Here is a 17,507-nt window from a genome sequence, read left to right on the forward strand (position 1 = left end):
CCCCAATTTTATTTTATCATCTCCTCTTTCTACAAGACCTTCCCTCACTTTTTTCCTCCTCCTTTTCTGGTCCCTGCCCAGATTTCATGTTCTTTTGTGTTCTGCCACTCCTTTTCCAGTTCCTGGCCCAGAAATCTGTCAGGTGTGCTGGGATGTTGCTGGGGCAGATCTAAAGCAGTAGTAGAGTAGGGGAAGGAGTTAAAACTGGAGACTGGGAAGCTTTGAAACAGAACACAATAGTTATTGTGCTAATTTTCATCTCCATAGCAACACTAATGCAATGTTTTTCCCTCACTCCTGGAATTCCCCTCCCATGGTCTCCCTCTGGGCTCAGCCTGGAGACCAGCATTGGTTCAGGGACTGGGCGGGTGCCTCTATGGTTTTGAATTATCAGAAAATGAATGAGAGTTGAAGAAATAGGTAGTAACCTCCTGGTGCAACTCTGTAGGATGCCCCTGAAGTGTGGGACAGATCTGATCAGGAGGTTTGTCACCAAGGAACAGAAAGGGTCTTGTTGAGATGGCGATGACAGCTGGTGAAGTAGGCAGCGATTATTCTGTGGGGAACTCCTCACAGAGGTTCTGTGAGGATGAGAGGTCAATGTCACTTTTATAGGGGACCCCTCAGACACTATTGACTTTGAATGTATTATCCTCTAAATTTAGGTTTAGGTCATCTGAAGGTCTGAGCAAATAGCATAGCAAAAAATAGACATTTTGCGTTATTGTTTCTGAATTCAAATCATTAATAGTGCGAGACTGTGATTAATGCAAACTGAGTATCTTAAAATCTGTAGGCATCTTTACATATCTTACTTTGGGTAATGTATCTTGTAGAAGTTAAAGGTGGCTGAAGGCTCACAGCATCATACAAACTCTAAAGCAAACTACAATCTCAGTTGCATTCTCTCCTATACCTGACATCTTGTTAACCATGCTTTCATTATAAGCAGCTTTGGGTATTTTTTTTTTTTTAACCCTTGTGGTACCATCATACTGAGCAAGAAAAATCTGGGAGGGAGGAGACTTTTTGATACTCCACAAATGCAAGTGTCCCAAGGGGTATATTTCACTGCTGAACACTGCTGTGGCATTTGGAGAATGCCAGAGGGCAAACTTTGAAGAGGCATAAGAAGCACCAAGAGGGAGAAGAAAATGTTAGAAAGTGCTGTTGTGACAGATGGTGAGATGGTAGGCTGTTCTCAGATGGAAACATGTTGAAGAGTTTTGCTTCCTCAGTCTGGACAGCTTCTTGAGAACAGGCTGGGGGCAAAAACATCCAGAAAGCCTCAGAACAGCTTTAATCTGTGAACTGTAACTGCTGGTGGAAAGGAATCAGTGAGCAGCTCTCAGTAGCTGTAGTGGTTAACCATGTTCTGGTAGCAGTGCTGGATGTCCAGGAAGATCCATCAGGAGTCCTGGCTGGAAAATTCATTGTGCCTTGGCTGAGAAACATTAGTGCTGTCTGCAAAACATGGGAATACAATGCTGATCTTCCAGTGCTGTCTGGAGCCAAACCAGCATCTACTTTTTTGTCAAAGGACCTTGACTTCTCTTGCAGTGGTGGAGCATCCAGGTGTTCCCTTCTCAGCTCCTGGCAGTGCTGGATGTTACCATCAGCTCTGGCACTGTTTTGGCAGCTAGGACTGAGCACTGAGTTGTTCCTTTTGAGGTGGTCTTTACTAGGATTCCTCAGGTTTGGACTAAGATGAGATCTCTAGGAAGGTGTGTAGTTCTGCAGCTGGAATGCTGCGGTGTTTAAAGTGGGAATGTCACACAGACTCCTCATGGAAACAGGGAGCTTGCAGGTAAACTGAGGGCTCAGTGAAGGAAAGCTGCAGGGAAGTTGACTCAAAACACAGAATTTGCTGTTCTTGTCAGCTGACTCTGAAGATAAAGTGATGTCATTTTCAAGCAAGTGTTCCATTTCACCAAAAGTTTATACTTACTGCTCTTACATACCCTTCTTAGCCTGCACATGTGAGGCATTTCTATTAAAAAAAAAATATTTAAAAAGGAATAAACCTAGGCATCTTTTACTTCCTCCACTACCTTCTGCCCATCCCTTCTCCCATCTTTAAATCCCATAGCCTTAATACCCAAATTAGAGACCTTCCTCTCCCCACATATTCAGAGCCTAGAGCGTACATGTAGTTTGCAGAGCACTGAGTGGGCTTAATGTACCATCAGGCTAGAACGTGTTAGGAGCTAATTCTGGGATGCATGAGTACAGGAATTGTCATGGGAACACAGCCTATAATCAAGAAGGATAAAAATTCCAGTAGGAAACCAGGCTATGGGAGACTTCCATCATGTTGCTCAAAACAACCTTAAAGAGAGAATGATTTTGCAATTATTTCAAAGGAGACACCATGCCGTGGAAACCCCTGACAAAGCAAATTGCCAGTAATTAATAGAAGAAGGAACTTTAAAACACTAATTTCTTCTAGTTATCAAAAAACATAAACCTGTCCTTCTTCTAGACCCACTAATGAGAAAAATATATAATTTAAGGAGTCAGTTTCCCTCTGACTGAAACTCAGCTTGTAAACATTGTGTAAAAATCTATTTTCTCACTTTCTTTTAACTGACAAAAGGGAAGGTTTGAATTAGCCTACCACATAGATGCTTCCTTTTAATCCAGTTTCCTTGGGAAATAAGAGTTACAAGATTGTGCCATTGTCAGTCCCCATGAGCTCCTTTTGAACTCATTGTCCAGTTTCAACTAAACTTGGAGAGAGATCAAAAATCCCTTTGCCGTTGATAAAAACAAGTAGATACAAGGCAAGCCCCTGTTAATGGAAAGGCCACAGCATGTGTTCAACATCTTATTAGACATTAGAGAATCTGTGTGAGGGAACAGAAAGACTGAAAACTTTTGTAAGAACAAAAACTACAGTAAGGAAGCTTCCAAAGTGTCACTGCTCAGATAACTTTTTGGGAATTGCTGTACTAAGCTCTGTGATATGAGTACTTACAATTATTTTCTAATTCCAACCTGTGCAGGGCCTCCTGATAATTAAAGTGTCAATGTTTCAGTGATGCAAACCACATTGAAAATCAATGTTCAGTTGACATTGCTGCTTGCAGGGAAGAAGAAAGGTCTTGTGAAGGTCTGCAGAACCAGCTGTGAAAGCCTTCTGTCAGCTTGGTGGGAGGGGAGAGCTGTAAGACCAAACCACCACTTGTGAATCCTCATCCTTTAAACTCATGGCTGGCTATAGATAAAATCAGGGGCACGTCTCTTATGAGGAGGCCTCCAGAACTGCATGTCCTGCCTAAAACTTATTTGCAGGTATTTTGCCTGTTCCCATACCAAGAGAACAGACTGAGTAACCCTGACTTGAAGCTGCAGGGAAGCTCCTCACAGGAAGATCTGTCGGTGTGAGCAATGGTCCATCCTCACAGAGATCAAGTAACTTTTACTGTTCAATGTGTTTTTTATTCCCGGTTCTTTGTCAGTCAGGTGAATGCTCCTCACCTTGCTTTATGAGTCAGGACAGTGAGACACAGGGAGACTAAATGGTGACACCAAGGTGATGCATTTTGGCAGAGGATTAAGTTAAACCCAAACCCTCTGAGCTGCAGGTCGGCAGTGACTCTGAGAGCTGTGGGAAGGGGCAGCCTCGGGCTCTCCACAGGGTGGAAAGCTCTTCCATGTGCTCTCTGCCCTTCTTCCCTTCTCAAACCAGCTCTCTGATTCCTGCTTGCACTTTTCTGACTCTGCTTTGGCCTATCAGGTTTCCCAGAACTGACCATTATGCCATCACTTTTGAAGTGACTTTTGAGTATAACCCAGGGCAAGACTTGGTATTACAAACCTGCTTACAAAATGGCTTGCTGCCTTCCCTTACCAGCTTTCATAAACTATGTCCAAAATACTCCAAAGTAGTTGCTAATAGCCTAGATTGATTCTGACTGTATAAAAGACAAGTAATTTCAAATTATGAAAATTAACTGCTTACATAATTTGATTTATTCTGTTACAGTCTCTGTGAGGATTTAATCATGGTGTCTTATCCCCAGCTCTGCTGCTGCTGAACTGGCAATATATCAAAAGTGTGATTCAGAAAGGTCTAGCAAGAATGCTGGGGTGGTATGAGGGAAAAACAGGTAGATGACATAACAGAATTTAAGTTTCAGTCTCTGGCTTGTAATTATGCCATCTTTTTCTAACTGTCTGTGTTTATCCTATTGCATTTAGATTTAGCAGCCTCTTTAGGATCATGTTTAATATGTATATTAATATGTATATTTGCAATCTAATTACAACTTTTACCAGAATGCCTAGCTCAGACTTGCTGAACTTTTGCAATCCATGAATGATTCCTCTGCCTCAGAAATGACTTTTCTGTATCCCCAATCCAGACAAGCAGGCACTATCCCAGAGTCCAGGCCAGCTCCTTCCTTCCTTGTGAAGGAAGATTCACCTTGCAGATGCTGGCATGCAGCACGTTCTCCAGGGCAAGGTGGGCTCCATGCCCGTCATTTAGGGGAACCAGGCAGGTGAGGGAACTCCAGAACCAGCCTGTGTGAGGCTGGAGGTAGCAGCAGCTTTTGTACCTCCCCTAGCTTGGTTTCCTCAGCACAGTGCCAGGAGGAGAGGCCTCTCAGCCAGTGTGATCCAAACTTGTTCTCCAAAACAAGCCCCCTGCCTTTGTAAGTCCCTGACAAGGAGCATAAAGGGATGGTGGTGGCATGTGCCTGTGTCTGAGAGGCAGCAAGTTAACAGTAGGAAAACCTGTCTAAATAAGGATTTACTTTTGTAATCAGACACAGAGCCCCATGGCACAGTCTGTGGTACAGCCTCCTCCTCATCACTGAGAATCTAAACCTGAAAAACAGAGGCTGCACTAGGAATACTTATATCTTCACAATTTGTTTGTTAAGGTATTACCTTTGCTCTGATAGGACTCTTCTACCTCCCTCTGGCCTGGGCAATCACTCAGATAAAATGGGGTGAAAAACAGACAAGCACTTGCACACAGAAAACATTGGGACTTAGCAAGGGGCACTTAGAAGTAACTTGGAACCTAAATTTGCAAACCAACCTAAGGGATATGAGTAGCTAGCTGGATAACCTTCCAGAAGGCAGAAACATCTTTTGAATTGCCTCTTTAGTCCCTTTAAAGCATTATCATCACTTTGATCTAAATTGAATTGACTCCAAGCCAGTTTATTGCAATGTATGAGCTGCTCCCCTGTCGATCCCTGAGATGAAGCTCTTGCCTAAGAGCTCGGAGTGACACAGTTCACCCTCAAAGGCACCAAAAGAGAGGTGAGAAGAGATTCTTGTAGTTCCCTCCACTACAGAGACAGAAGAAAAACTGATTTTGACTTTTAGGATAGGTTTTAGAGGCATATGATGATGCAAAGAAAGGTATTGTTCTCCCCTTCTTTTCCCCTCTCTACTCTCAACCAGAACTACCTTCTCTCCCCTGGCTGGGACATAGCTGAGCCTGAGGAGAACAGTTCTGCCCACAAGGCCCTCTCCACCCCTCCAGGATATTTCCTTGTTGCAATTCAGCTGTTTCTGAGCTGGCAGCAATTGCAGGAAGGAAGAGAAGAGTTTAAAGAAGGAAGACAGGGTGACAAAGTCTTCTTTACTGAAAGAAGGAACAGTACTCCTTGATCATTGATTCCTACAGCTCTTTAAAGGGCAGAACATCCAGCAGTTGCACTTGACAGGTGTTGGGCCAGAAGATTTGTAACAGGAAGCGTGAGGGGTATGATCTGTTCTCATTACCACAGAAAGAAGCTTTCTGTTTCAGTCAGGACAAACAAATCTTTTATTTCCTGTCTTCTTTTATTACTTCACCCATTTATGAAAACCTTTATCTTTATTTTCTTAATATGCCTGCAATGCCTTAACTTTTTAGGTCAGCAATTCGTACCTACAGCTGCATAAGAGCAAACCTCTTCATATAAATGGCTTAATTTTCAGGCTGACCATGTAATTTTATCATTCTTCAAATGACCTATGCTTCTCTAGATTAAATGGATGAGTTTCCAGAAAGTAAATGTGTTTGGGCTCCACAGACAGAGCTTTATGTCAGGTTCCTGCCAAAGAAGTCTGCACAATATTGTCTCAATAAAAAATGAGAAAGTAAAAATCATTTAGTCACAGGTGTACTACACATTAAGATGCAGAAAAGGCATCACTAAATTATGTCATTGCATAAGTAGTTCTCTCAGCAACAGTTAAGGGAACAACCTAGCTGGTCACAACTGGAAAAAGTGCAGCTTTTATGAAAAGAATTGGCAGTAAAAAGTCAGAATTATATTTCTATGTGAAGTAACTTCTGATGAATTAAAGCAGATCCTGAAGTTTCCAGTGCTCCTTCCTGTGTAAATGGTGCTTCATCTTCTTATACGTATTTTCAGCACATCTCTTTGTCTGCCTAACTTTAACTTAGGCTCTCTGCTGTTGCATTGAATTTCAGTCTAGATTTCTGTACCACTTCTACCAAGGTGCCTCACAGGTTTATGAGAGAAGTGAAGATATATCTTTTGTTCCCTTCTTTCTTGGTTATGCAACTCTTTGATACATAGAAGACAGATTTCAGCAGATTGATGCCTTCAGGTCAGAAAAACGGTTGCTTCGTCATCTTTCTGCATTTAAATCCATTTTAATTCTATATTTTTCCAGATAAATTCTGGCCAAACCTGTTTTTCTGATATTTAATGAAGAGGTTTTTCTTGTGACTTTTCTGATGGAGCAGATATGAGCAATTTCTAAAAGTGCTGTTGACTGTTATGAGCTGATTGGGTGTGTTGCAATGGTCCTGGTAACTGCAGAGGGTCACCAGTTCATCCTCACCACCTCCACCCGAGAAGTCAGTCAGTGTCATTGCTGTGTTATTTGGGGAGAGGAGAGGCAAATCCTCTGTCTATGGATGATATCCTAGATCAGGGAGTTTGCCTCTCTCTCTGAATCAATAAAATGAAAGGAACTGTCACATTTCCAACCTCACAGACTGCAGTGGGATGGACATTCAGTAAAACCCAGGTGATACTGCAGTAGAGGAGACCACACAAGTCCTTAGAGGGAGAGAAGCATCTCTGTGGGTATGCAGTGGAAAGCATTTTCCAAGGAGAATCAGGACCCATCCTCCTCTCTGTCCATCCTTGCCTCAGGATATGTCCAAAAAAACCAGACACAGGCCCATTCTTGCAAGTGGATGTAACACAGACCCTGTGCTTCTGGTGTGTTGTTTTTCCCATTTACCACGTATTGCATCCACCAGCCTTCACAAATAGGTCTTGAGAAAGGAGATTTTAATGGGATTTTCCAACAGTGGATATTGAAAAGGAATGAGGAGTTTGCCAAAAATGTGTTCCTCTCTTCACGAGGACATGAATCAAATCCCTTGATTTACTTTCTATACTCTTTGATTCCAGCAGAGGTCAGCTGTGCCTGTGCCGGGGATGGATAAAGCAGTTCAGAGTGTGGGCGCCTGCACACCTTGCAACATAAAGCGCTGCTTTCTTCCCACTGCCCCTCACAGCACTAACCTAAGCCCATTTCAGGCCCTCCTCTTAAATGGAGATAAAAGGGCTTTGAACCAGGGCATCTCTATCTTCAGGACTGCCATAAAAGCTGGTTAGAGAGCTGTTCTTGCTGCTGCTCTCTGGCTCCAAGCCTGTTTGAGAACAGCCTGTAATGAGCAGGAGGAGCAGGAGACTGTGACAGTGGTCCTTCGTGAGGTTAAAACTGTTGCAAGATGAAAAACCTCCAGAGAGCAAGAAGTTATGTCTGGACTGTGCTTTGCAATTACTGAACTATTAGGGAAAAAAAATTACTGCCATCCTGTTGCAACTATGTTCCTTTACTGCTGTATCAGTTAAAAAACCCCAGATCTCTGTGCTTGATAATGTTTGGTTAAGGTTTGTTCTGGCAAGAAAATTTGAGTGTATCCACAAATAATTTTACCTCTTTAAATGGCATAATTTTGCTGGATATATGGTCCACTAAAGGTATTATTTCCTCTATCAGTTACAGTGATAGTCTTTAACTCTCCAGAGCACAAGACAGTAAACAATTTGAAGGTCTTCAGAACACAAGACGAGAAACATTTTAAAGCTGAAGGCAGAATGTGTTGACAAAAACTCTCTAGTTTACCCATATAACCCTGAAAATGTACAAGTTTTATCCTCTCTTCTCTTTTTAGAGATTAAATTATTGCTACATTCAGAATTTTTGTTAATTGTCATTAACGATTGACACACTTTACAGACTTTTGAAGCCAGAAATTAATGACTGCTTTTCTGAAATTAAATGTCATGCTTTCGACAGAAATCTTTCATGTAACCAGTGATGTCTGCCATTGAGACAGCAGCTGCTTCTGAAGGATAATATCTAAAAAAACGAAAGAATCTCACTGTAAATCTAATGTCTGGTTTTCCTAAATAATACTTTTCACACTTTTCTGGTACCTTTTTTGAATTTAGCTTCTTCATACTAAAAAACAGATGAAGTTTCAGTGCATCTAAGCACCCCTTTCCTTTGTTCTATTAGGGAGATTTAGTGGATTGAAATAACTGAAATGACTAAATGTGGTTTGCTTATTTCTTATGTGTAGCTGTATATAACAAGAAACGAGTGCCATTATTCTAACAAACTACCAGGAGAGCCAATAAATAATTTCAGCACAAGATCAAGGATAGGGCTAACGAACAGAAGACTTGTTGCCTGAGAACTGAGAGAAGAAACAAGCCCACTAGAAAGAGGTGATTAAGGCGCACCTTCATAGTGAACTTGCACTCTGTGTGCAGTTGTGTTGCCCAGCTCCAGCCTGCAGGAGTGTCAGATGAATGTTAGGCAAAGCAAGGAAAGCTGTTTTTCATTTTAGTGCTTGCTCCTCCTGATGGCATTATCTGTTATAGGTCAAGCAGCTACACATGACAGCTTCATAGGTCATCCTGAAAACAAGATGCACACCCAGAGCTGTTGCTGCTGATTAAAGATCACCTAAGTGCAGATGACACTCCTGGCTTTTAGGCAATGACGATAGATTTAGAATTCCAGTGTGAATAGCAGATTGTGTCCCAATACCACATACACACACAGCCCAGGCTGTTGTTCACGAGGGACCATGTAACTGCCTCACCAAAGAGCAAATCCTGTTCTGGAAAGGTGACAGCATTTGTAAGTCTCCATTCTTTGTTGTTACAAGAGGATCTGCATGGCTCAACGCTTACAGGTGCTGGCTGCCACTACAGACAGTCACGAGTGGGCTCCACACTTAATACCCTCCTTACCTGTGTTTCTTTGGCAGCTGGATCCAAATATAGGTATTTTTTAGGTCAAATTTGTCTTTACAGAGAGTTTAAAGCACCACTGACTTTTGTGCCAAAAACTAATGGATGCATCCTGGGCTGCTCATTATGCTGTTTCATTTTGTCATCTGTCCAGTGGTAACTGCCTTGCCCTGGGCTGAGGAGAGCCTCGTCTGCCTTTCCCAAGGAGAAATCTTAGGGTGTCTCTAGGCCATTGACAAAATCTGAAATGCAAACAAAAAACTTAATCCTGAATCACAAATCTCTGAAACAAACAGAAGAAAGATGTCTCTCTTGCTGAGAGTTCCCTGCTCCCAGCTGAAGTGCGGCTGGTGCTCACAATATTCCTGTTAACTCCATCCAGAGCAGTGAGAACAAACAGCTGTGCCCACACTGTGTGGCCTCTAACACAGGGCCATGTAGCTGAAAGACATAATCACTGTTTTTTAGAGATTTTCTGGCTCAAAATAGCTGAATTGACATGAGGGCTGAACCAGTGGATTGGTAGTTTGATAGTCTAATATCAAAGGGAAGATAAGTTGCATATCCTTGGACATGGCACGAAGTTTTGTGAGCCCTTGAGGACAGAAGATCTGCTGGAAGTGTGCTGGAAAACACTGTGCAGGACAGAAAGATCCCAATCTGGATACGGTCCTGGCTCTTGTGCTTATTTGAAATGGTATCCTTAACAAATCACCTCTAAATCCACATCTGGCTTTTGTCTTGGAGGAAACTGACTGGTTTTCTGCATAACAGGGTCCAATCAAACTCAAGTTGATACAGTTTTGATGATGAGGAGAGAGGGACTTAACAACAAACCAGAGAAATGACAGTGTAGACACAGATCCTCATTATGAATAGAAAATGGTTGTTTATTCTAGATATAAACATCCTAAAATATTTAAAAAAAGAAAAAGCCAAAACCCCATAATGACACAAGGCTTTTGGTCTAGATAAAAAGAAACACATTTTGTCTTTTACAAAACAGCAGGGGCCCATTTTGCTGCTGGCAAATGTCAGTCTTCAGATAATTTCATAATAAGACCTGCAGTACAGTCTTTGAGAAGAGTGAGACTTGACTGGAAGAAAAAAATTAAAAGCCTTCAGTAAAAGGCAGGGTGAGGAGGAGCTTGATTTATAACGCTAATGTAAAAATTCTTTGTGCAGAAGAGATGGTAGTGATGCCATTATGTTGGGCAAGCCCAATACAGAAGATTGTTTATGTAGATGAAAGTGTTAGAGAGGACAGAATGGAAGTCATTTCCCTAAGAAAGAAATCAACAGCCTTAAATGCATCTTTTACAGAGACCAAAATGCTATTAGACTTCTAAAGTTTGACTTTCCTGTTTTCTTGAGAGGATAATTATATTATTTGCTTGTTTTCTCTGGTACATTTGAATTTTTTTTCCTATGTCACTAGAAAACGTCTGTCATTTTTTTTGTCCTGCCTGCTCCCTTGGGTGGCCCCTGGTTCATCCCCTCACTGTTCTGGGGCCGTCACAGGTCCCGTTATGGGCACCTGGCTCTGCCTGCCTGTGCTTGGCTGTATCCCCTCAGTGAGGGATGCCCATGCTGGGGTCACCTCAGCTCCCAGCATGTCCCCCTTGCAGAGCAGCCCTTCTCTCTCTCTTCCCCATATTCCCAGCTTCAGGATGTGGAGGGTCATGTAGCAGTTTCTCAAAAAGGATCTGCCAGTTACATCATCAGAACATGAATTAGCTCTGTGATATTGCTGGGGTGTTATCTCTGCCTGGCCAGTCATTTCCACTGTTAAATTTGCACTCTTGGTTGTTCCTGCCCAAGATCATCCTTGATACTGGTTCTATTCAGCTGCATTTTTTAAGAAAACCTTTAATTCTAACTCAGTCGTTCCATCCATTTGCATTCCTCCTCAACCTTTTATCACCTGCACGCTTACCAACTGTACAGGCTATTCCCACAGCTCAACTGTTAATGAATAATTAAACGCTAATTTTTATTAAACTATTAATTAAAACACTTCAGGATACCCAGGGGAGTCTCCTGAACAATCACAAGTGGTGTAAGGTTTATAACTTGACAATAGTTGTTCTAATGAGCTATTTTTGATTAAAGCTTTCCAGACAATGGTACACACTCCTAGTATTTTCACCCAACACACATTTATTGCTTTGTGTCTGTGGCACTGTTAAAAGCTTGTGCGGTATTTACCAGGATTTATTGTAACACAAATTAGAGGAAGATACTGTGATAACTGTCTGGGCTGCATCTCTAAGTAATACTGATGAGGCCCAAGTTAGCCTCCATCCTCTGGAGACTGAGTTACCAATAAACCATGGCCTGAAATCTCTCTCAAGGATCATATTTTGATCACAGACATTCCTGTTTTGGTTGTCTCTGCTGGTTTAAGAGCACCCCTCTCTCATCAGTGACTCAGTGAGCCACAGTCATCGCAGTGAGGTGGCAAACTTGTACTCCGTGGGCTCCATCACTGCCTACTGCCGTGGTTCTCCAAGCCAGGCTGGTCTTTTATAATCTAGCACAAAGCTAAGAAAATGAGTATTGATAGTGACTTTTTTCCCCCATATTAAATTTAGAGATAATCTTACCCTTAATACAAATAAAATGGATGGATTTAATGCTATCAAATCAACAGTGCTGGGTAAAAAAAAAGAATAATGTTTTTCTTTCCTCCTAGAGGAAGGATCACTCTTATCCAGTAAAAGATCAAATCATGGCCCAAATGTATGTATCTAGAGACTAACTAATATGGTTATAATACAAATAAATCATCTGCACTTAAAACTGGAAAATGCTTGTTTTTATGTATTAGTCACCCTACAGTAAGTGTCATGCACATTGGCTTCTGGATTCAGGCAGAAACAACAGCCCAAAGGATTACTGCTGCCCACACAGAAAGTCTTCCAGGCAGGTCAGTGTCAGTGCTTCCATGTGAGTGCAATCAGTAACGATCCAGCAAGTCAAAACCCAGGAAACTCAAACAGCAGAGGAAGAGGAAGGATGGTCTGCCTGAAACCTAATTGCTGTGAGGCAAGAAAAAGAGTGGGACTGGGAGGACAGAAGGTGCAAGGTGATGCTGAAGTCACGTTCTGCTGCTGGCCATAAGAGTGATTCACTGAACACCGTGTCCTCTGTTAGAGGGAGGGAACAATAAGCAGGAACATTTGGCATTCCCGTCCATGAAAAGACCCAAGCCAACTGTCCTGCTCGGCTCACTCAGCTGCTGCAGGAACCAACTACAGACAGCTCTAGGAAGAAAGCAAAAGGATTGAAACTTGACTAAAATGAACTTTTATTTCCACTGCTGCGAAAAAGGGGAAGGGGATTCTGACTCTTGTCTTTTTGCCTGTAATTGTTATTGCAGACACGACTGTGTTACAGGTACAGTAATTTAATACTCTCAAATTCTATTTTGAAGGTCAAAGTGTTCTAACATTGTCATATTTTTGATTGTGACTTATAGCAGCAGAGTTTGGAAGTTCTCCTCAAGTCAGGAGAAGCTGCCAAATGAAACCACACTTCAATAGGTACAAAGTACCATTTGGAAGAATTCCATCAAATTGTAATCTCCTCTTATTACTGCATAAGCATTTCTGGGTGAGGTAGCCAGTTCCAACCCTTCACACCCATGTCAAAAATCTACATACTGGATCAGACATTTCCGTGATTCCTAGTTTTCATTTCTGCTTTCCTTTTCTCTTTCACCAGCAGATCACCGTCCCAATGTTCCTTCAACGTTCATCACAACTGTTTGTTCATTCACATGGGTCCTGTACTGGCCTCCATGGAACTGCTCTGTGTGTTTGTGTACATATGTAAGTACAGACACCTACTTATTTATGCAAGTAGGTAGCTAAATCACCTTGGCCCCTCTTTGCACCTTGTAGACGGCTCAATAGTGGGATTGTCACTCTGAAATCCAATATTCCCTGTGGCAGAGAATGACTTTATAACAGTTCAGCACTTAGGGCATAACTGCCGTGTTTGTGCATGAGCCATCTGACTGGCTGATTCTTTTTGGATGTTTTCACCATCAAACCATTCTGTTTTCCACAATCAACACAAATGCAGTTCAGTCAATGCCTGAAAAGGCAACACTGCCATTTAACATACTGGAGTAATGGTTTCTTACAAAATACAATGAATTAGGCACAAGATTCTAGGAACAAATAAGGAAAAAAAAGAACTTAGGCAGCCATTTTTTCATTTTGATAAGCCCTGTCTTAAATTTGGGGGTGCTTGGTGCTCAAAGCTTTCAAAGCTCATCTTGCATTTTGTCAAGAAGAAACAATACTTAAACACAGTCAACAAGGCTACTTTTGCTCGTAGTTGATAAAGTGTTTCCAATCCTCCCATTTTTCAGAGGAGCCAGTGAAGTGGGAGTCCTTAGGTCGGACTTTTTGTGGTGCTGAGCAGCTGATGCTTCATGGCAGAGCAAGCCTATTTAAAATTAGCCACCCTGCCTTTAATTTTGGGCTTTCGACCTCTCCCCTACAGAAAACCTGCAAATGCCCACACAGGGCTGCACAGCTGTAGGAGTCAAACCCAGTTTCATAACCTTTCCATTTCCCAGTAAGCTTCCCAAATTACCACGTGACACACTCCTACTGCAGGCAAGGCAGACTCAAAAGTGTTTAGTCAATTCTTAGGGTGTCTAGGTCTGCATATTTCACTGTACTCCCATGTGCTTTTCTTCCTCCAGAAACTGCAGAACTGAGGACCTAAAGAGAATATGGAGGAAATGACCTCCAATTCCATTCTCTTACTCCATCATTAATTTGTAAGATGACCCATCAAGAAAATAAGTCTTGAAATTCAATCTGTGTAATATACATTCCCAACATTTTCTGAAATGTGCCCTGGTTTTAAATAAAATGTGAATTGTATAGGCAGAAGAACTTGTTTCTCTGCCAGGAGCAAGTCTCCAACCATGGACATCAAATGCCCATGGAAAAAATACTTTGTTTTTTTCATGCATTGAAACTTTCCCAACTTTATTACATTTGGAAACATAATGTGATAGCAGAGGGCAACATTATGTCTGACATGTATAATTAGTTTACAAAAAAATATGACCAGGGGACACGTTTTTGATAAAACCACTTTTTTTTCCACACAATAGTTGCAGGATAATGGATCACATTGATCCTTTTTGCTAAATGGTATGACAAAGAAAATGAGCATTTGTATAAAAATGCAATAACAGTTGAAGCTTGAATTAGGGAGTCTGTAACCTTTGCTTGTGCTCATAAATTACCCTGCAGATGAGAATGTGACATGAAAAAAAAAGAAAAAGGCATCCAAAGCCAAGAAATACAACCCATCAAACACTGAAATGCTTTATATATATGTGTAACTAATGTTAATCACTTCAGATCCTATAGTGCAAATTGCCTCCAGCAGTTTCCAAAGTTATATTACAGGTTAAATGGACACCCACAGATAGAGATTAGTCATTTAAAAGACAAAGGTATAAAAACTGATTTCAACTGCTAAATCTGTCTTAAAGTCAGTTTTTCTTGCATATTGAAGCTATGCCTTTTTTCCCCCCGTTTCTGGGTGAGGGGTAGGGCAAACCACTGAATCTGGCAGCATAAAAGGCTTTTTTCCAGTAAATACCTTAGAGAAAATTGGGGCAAAAAGGTGTTACTCTTCCAGATCAAAAAAATTCGGTTGTCACTTCTAACAGCTGTGTATCAGTAAGTCATTAAAATATCTGAATTTTAAACACTTGTGCTCTCTCAAACACTAAAATAGTGGTATGTCTTCCTCATATGTATTCCTATGTGGAATTAGCACAAAATGCCACGAGCACCCGAGAGATGTCCTGTAACCCCAGCTCAAGAGGAATCTTGGTACTGAGAAATCAGATTCTACATGCAGTGGGTGCCTCCTACCTAAGTGTATACTGTCAGCCCTTTGATTTGCTGCCTGGATGAAAAAACATCATCCAGGTAATTTGGTGCTCACAGAGAAGGAAGAAGGAGGAAATATGCGAGGAAACTCGCTTATTCTCAGGTTTCACTGAGGGCAGTGAGAGTTAGCTGTAGAGTCCAATACTTCTGGGAATAATAATAATTACAATAAAACTCCAAAACAACAAAGGCTTGATTAATCTCCTCCTAAAAAAGCAGTCTTTTAGGTAAGTCAGAAATCCTATTTTAGCTACGGTATTAACTTTTCACAATGGCTTAGAGCTCATTACTTTTTCCCTCCTTTGACATTCCAAGTGCTTCAGTCTCCGCAATCAAATAGAAGAAACTTCTAGATATTTATGACAGGCTTGGCTAAAATCCGGACTTTGCAGAAATCCACCGAAGAGAGAAGATGTGAATGGTAATTGTGAAGAAGCATGGCTACCAAGAGCAGTCTACTTAGACTACCTTAAAACAACCTGAGGTAAAGGCTTTACCTTTCCAAGTGTTCGGAAAGTAATATTCCTTGGAGTTACCAATGCTCTGAGCAGTGCTGCTGACTAATCACTTAACCCTTTTAAGTCCTATGTGCAGGAGAAACAATGGCTCCTAATTCCATATTCCTGTTTCATGCAACACTGCAAGAGGTGAAGCGTGCAGCGTCAGCACACAGCAGTTTGTATGACCGTGAACAAAAATAATTTTTTTAGCCCTTAAGCAAAGAACTAGTCTCTTGGGTCAACAGGTCTTAGAATTTAGCAGACCAAATTAACCAGCAAATGTGTATTTTATCCCGTTTTCAGCACTCACAAGATAAATGATGGATGAACACAAGTTTTTCAAAGACTAATTTAAATACAGATGTAATCGCAGCAAGCAGCAGTTCAGAGCAGAAGCTGTGCCAGGTGCACGTGGGGTTCTGCCTCTCTTTGACTACTGAGACTCATTTCCAAAGTAAGGTCCCTAGAATATGTGCCCAACAGCAAATATTGTAAATCTCTCCTCCTTTTTCCTTTCCCCTGCATTGTTTGTAGCTCTCTGTGGCTCAAAAACTCAGCTCACAAGTCCTGCACTTGTGCAATATCAGGTGTGTGCCTGTGCAGGTGAATATGCTCACGCATGTAGATCAATACATGATTGACTTCTCAGAAAGGAAAGAAACAAAACAAATGAAGAGCAACAGATTCTCCCCTGAGCTAAGTTTTTCCCAAGTCAGACTTGGAAGTTTAGCTCATATTTTACAGCAAAGTTCAGGTCAGTGATTTTTAGCAACTGGCACTCTCATTTTCTCTTATTTGATGAGAATAAGGCAGTTTTTTCTCCATGTATATAATGATTCTTTTTTTTTTTAACTAACCTCTCAATTTTATTATCCTTGGGTAAATATCTGCTGGATTAAAAGTCCAAGAAGAAGAATAGCTAATAGCAGTAAGCATAATTATCTGTGGAATTATAAAACAAAGCTAAGACATACAATCTCCCAAAATTGCTTTTCATAATGTGTAGAAAGCCTGGGGTTGGCCAGTCTCATAAAGCATCCAACCAATACAGGGACTGTATAAAATTAATATCCTGTCAAACAAAAGCCCTCTGGATTATGAAGCTGTACAAGTTGTGTGACCTGTACAAACCAGAGCATGCTTCTATCCCTGAAAAGGCAACTAAATAACTACAGGGCTAAGAAACACCACTTGATTTGGTTTGGACGATCTCTTGGCAGAATCCACAAGTGGAATTAGGATGAAAACAGAAGACAGGTCACTTGTTAACATCATAAACTAAAGAGATGCAAAGCCTAGCTGGAATCCCAGCCGTGAATGCCAGCATACAAAACCAGCCTACAGGATTGCCTGTGTGTAGCATACACACATCTTTGCTGTACTATCGGCAAAAATTAAAGGAAAAGCAAACTCAAGAGGATGCTGCCACAGGAAATCTCATCTACATTCAGGTTGATAAAGCAGGTAAACATACTCACAAGGCTGGTATGAACCAGGAACGTTTTCGTTCCTCCGTCTAACTTTAGGAAAAAGCAGAAACAGAGTCCTGCTCTGCTTCAAACCCCAATACCTCAAGTTCATCGGCAGCACAAGATCAGATAATTAACAAAAACCAAAGGATGACGAAATGAAGCCAGATAAATAATAAATATCTACATATATAAGCACACAACAAGCAAGATAATGAAAAATTAGCTAGATTTACCGTTTTAATTATCCAAGTGGGTGGTTTGTTTGGGTTTGGTTTTTTTGGGGGGAAAGCGTCGGGAGCTGTTTTCACGAGGCTTCGTCCATACGCATCCGCACCGCGGCAG

General features: G+C 41.4%; 1 protein-coding gene and 1 long non-coding RNA gene across 4 annotated transcripts in view; one reads left to right on the forward strand and one right to left on the reverse strand.

Annotated features, from left to right (window-relative positions):
- The window catches only part of HTR1F (5-hydroxytryptamine receptor 1F), a 106,161-nt gene extending 88,660 nt beyond the window's left edge, over positions 1–17,501 (reverse strand). For both annotated transcript variants that reach the window (XM_017731493.1, XM_017731494.1), the window contains exon 1: positions 17,399–17,501. The gene's annotated coding sequence lies outside the window, so the exon portion shown is untranslated. The remainder of the gene's footprint in view (positions 1–17,398) is intronic.
- LOC108446049 overlaps positions 10,664–17,507 on the forward strand; it is a 9,720-nt gene continuing 2,876 nt past the window's right edge. For both annotated transcript variants that reach the window (XR_001861159.1, XR_001861158.1), the window contains exons 1-2: positions 10,664–13,093; positions 15,509–15,677. This is a non-coding gene — a long non-coding RNA (uncharacterized LOC108446049). The remainder of the gene's footprint in view (positions 13,094–15,508; positions 15,678–17,507) is intronic.

The sequence above is a fragment of the Corvus brachyrhynchos genome, unplaced genomic scaffold, assembly GCF_000691975.1.
Source record: "Corvus brachyrhynchos isolate BGI_N302 unplaced genomic scaffold, ASM69197v1 scaffold152, whole genome shotgun sequence".
In the NCBI taxonomy this organism is placed as follows: Eukaryota; Metazoa; Chordata; class Aves; order Passeriformes; family Corvidae; genus Corvus; species Corvus brachyrhynchos.